We start from the raw sequence: 3,612 nt of genomic DNA on the forward strand, positions 1-3,612 counted from the left end.
ACAGAACCTCTCCAAAGCATTTTCACGTTGAATAGCCTGTCTCAGAAAGAGTTCATATGTGCCCTTTTTCTAGTTTTCTTTTCATTGCTGTAATAAGATACCCCTGACCAGAAAGAAAGGGTTTATTCACTTTACAGCCTGCACTTTATCACTCAGGGAAGTCAGGGCAGGAACTCCAGGCAGGAACTGAACCATGAAGGACTCTAGCCTCTGAGTGAGCTCAGGTTGTTTCCTTATACAGCTCAGGACCACCTGCCTGGGGATGGTGCCACCCATAGTGGCCTGGGCCCTTGTGCATCAATTAATAATCAAGACAATGGAGCTGGAGAGATGACTCAGTGGTTAAGAGTACCAACTGTTCTTCCAGAGGTCCTGAGTTCAATTCTCAGCAACCACATGGTGGCTCACAACCATCTGTAACAGGATCTGTTGCCCTCTTCTGATGTGTCTGAAGACAGCTACAGTGTACTCATATAAATAAATAAATCTTTGAAAAAGTAAATAAATAATCAAGGCAATGCCCAACAGACCCAAAAGGATAAAGACAATGATTCTTTCGTTTTCCCCAAGTGTTTCTAGTGTGAGTAAAGTTGACTATTAATGCTAACTAGTCTGTGTTTGCATTCTTACATGTATCTGTCAACACAATAAGGAGAGGAATGCTCAGGAATTAGTTATTTAAGCTGCATAAATAAAGTGTAATGGTGCAGGGGATAGAGGCTGCTCGTTGCTCAGTGTGAGAAATTATTATGTTTCTCTTTCATCCTGAGCTTTCTTAGTTATGAAAGATAGATGAATCTCTAATGTATTAATCTCTAATAGAAAATTTTCTAACATATTTTAGTCTTTGAGCTTCTGGCTTGTTTTTCCTTCAAATATGAATTCATTTCTAAGATAGACTTAGGGAAAAATATCAGTAACCCCAGGATTTGGGAGAAAGAGACAGAAAGATTAAAGGTTTAGGGCTAGCCTTAACAACATGATGAATTCCGGGCCAGCCTGGACTACATGAGACCCATGTCTCAAAAATACATAAATTAATGAGACCAAAAGGTGGCTAAGTAGATAACATAGTGCCCACATTATCCTGAGGAGCTCAGTTTGTTCAACCCCCAGAACACACATGGAAAGCTAAAAGCGGAAGTGTGCGTCTGTGACCTCAGTGCTCCATTGTGAGATTGGAAGGCAGAAAGAAGAAAACCTTCCGAAGCTCACTAGCCAGCTAGTCCGGAGGATGTACACCCCAGGAGTGGAAACAAGGATAGAGGCCCTGTAAGGTAAAGCTGTCCTCTGACCTCCACATGTGTGCCGCAGCATGTACATGTGCGCACCCGTGCGCATGCGTGCACACACACACACACACACACACACACACACACCAATCAATCAATCAATCAATAAAAGGGTGGCTAGGGATGTAGCTAAAAGGGTATAGCTTATCTGGCACAGGCTTCACAAAGCATGTACAAGGTCCTGGATTTGATTTCCAATGGGCCAGAAAACCAGGTAAGATGGCTCACCACTGTAACTTCAGCACTGGGGAGATGGAAGCAGGGAGATCAGAAGTTCATGGTCATCTTCTACTACATAAGGAGGTTAAGACCAGCCCGAGATGCCTAAGATTCTGTCTAACCAGGGTTCTCTTTTGGCACAATACAATAAGCCCCCATCTGCCACGGACCAGGGTTTCTGCGGGGACCCCTTGTTCCTCGGGGTGATGAGAGTTTCGACCAGGTGGGCAAAGAATTCGGTGAAATGACAAACAGAAACGACACAAGAAGTGTGTTATCTGAATGTATTCTCACAAAATAAGAATCAGGCTTATATAATATACAGAAACAGGGCGAATCTCAGGGATCACGTAGGCAGGTAGCAATCACAAAGTCAGTAAAATCAAATAGCCAGGTGTAAATGATTTCTTTGGAAGAACAATAGTGCTCTTCCTCGCTGGGCTATCTTGGCAGCCCTAAGCAAACTCTCTTGTGGTCAGAAGCTGGTAAGCACCAGGAGGTCCCATTCTAGCAGCTCCTGGGAATGGTTTGGTTTGCAACACAAACATTAGTTCAGGAAGCTTTTCGACAACTCTCTAGTTTGTAAAGCAATTCTGCCTTGTGTGGCACTGCTCTTAGAGTTCTAACTATGTTTACAGATAGCAATAGTGTTTGACTACCATCTCTAATTCTGGAGATACCCTGTCTGATAAGGCAGTTTCTTTGTGGGAATCAGTAGGTAATAATGCCTGACCTTTGTTGCTAATTCTAGGGACTCCCTGTCTGCTAAGGCAGCATCCCTTATAAAAATTCCAAGCTAATAGGAAATCAATTAGGATCATTGAAACACTGTGGAGGCCAGGAAACAATGTTAAATCTCAATTTTAGCTATAACAAAATATTTCTTAGGGCACCTTTATGCCTGAATAAAGAAAGCACGCAGATCTCTCCACAGACTTGGCAGAGATCAATCTGAAACACATCTGAGTTAGGAGATGCCAACGACTAACTGAATACCCAGGAGGCACAAACTCCCTTTGAAGTCATAACGCCTTTTGTCCATGATCAGGCTTTTAACCCTGATACTGTAGACCTTATTGGGGTAGAGTGGGCGCAGCACCCATCCCCCATCCTTTGGCACATATGTTTGATATCTTTTCAGCTCAAGAGGACATTTTTGAGATAAAATTCTCTCACTAAAAAAAAGGGAGGGGGGCTGGAGAAATACCTCAGCAGTTAAAAGCACCTGCTGCTCTTCCAGCGGTCCTGAGTTCAATTCCCAGCAACCACCTGGTGACTCACAGCCATCACCATAAGTTCTGATGCCCTCTTCTGGCATGCAGGTGTATATGCAAATAGAGCATTTATATACAATAGATAGATAGATAGATAGATAGATAGATAGATAGATAGATCTTTTTTTAAAAAAGATAACCTTTAAAAAGTCTACCTCAGGTTGGAGTTAAGAGCACTGGCTGTTCTCCCACAGGACCTGAGTTCAATTCCTAGAATCCACATGGCAGCTCACCACTGTCTGAAACTCCAGTTTCAAGGGATCCAACACCCTCACACAGACCACATACAAGCAAAACACCAATGCACATAAAATATAAAATAAATAAATGAATAAATAAAAATCTTTTTAAATTTAAAGTATTTTTTAAAAATCAAAATAAAATAGGATATAATAAAATATTTTCTAAAATTTAATAAGTAATGATGTAATGAGAGAAAGATCTTATCATGATATTTTCAAGATAAATAAAATGATAAAATAGCATAACTACTTTGATTTAAAAAAGAAATTATTTTCTCAGGGCTAGGCTAAGGCAGGGTCTCATGTAGCCCAGGCTGGCCTCAAAATCCTCTGATCCTCCTGCCTCCACTTCCAGAGTCCTGGAATTACAGGCATGTGCCAGCCCTCCCAGATTACTTTCCTCAATAACTAATTAACTTTCCTCAATAACTAATATGCTCCGGGCGTGGTGGAGCACGCCTTTAATCCCAGCATTTGGGAGGCAGAGGCAGGCGGATTTCTGAGACCAGGCCAGCCTGGTCTACAGAGTGAACTCCAGGACAGCCAGGCTATACAGAGAAACCCTGTCTCGAAAAACCAAAAAAA

The 3,612-nt window shown here is 42.0% G+C and overlaps 1 protein-coding gene and 1 long non-coding RNA gene across 29 annotated transcripts in view; one reads left to right on the forward strand and one right to left on the reverse strand.

The window, feature by feature from the left end:
- Positions 1–3,612, reverse strand: part of Ank2 (ankyrin 2) — a 576,750-nt gene that overhangs the window by 506,221 nt on the left and 66,917 nt on the right. The window lies entirely within an intron of this gene.
- The window catches only part of LOC116093756, a 12,424-nt gene continuing 10,024 nt past the window's right edge, over positions 1,213–3,612 (forward strand). The window contains exon 1 of the long non-coding RNA XR_004119828.1: positions 1,213–1,277. This is a non-coding gene — a long non-coding RNA (uncharacterized LOC116093756). The remainder of the gene's footprint in view (positions 1,278–3,612) is intronic.

The sequence above is a fragment of the Mastomys coucha genome, unplaced genomic scaffold (assembly GCF_008632895.1).
Source record: "Mastomys coucha isolate ucsf_1 unplaced genomic scaffold, UCSF_Mcou_1 pScaffold16, whole genome shotgun sequence".
NCBI lineage: Eukaryota > Metazoa > Chordata > Mammalia > Rodentia > Muridae > Mastomys > Mastomys coucha.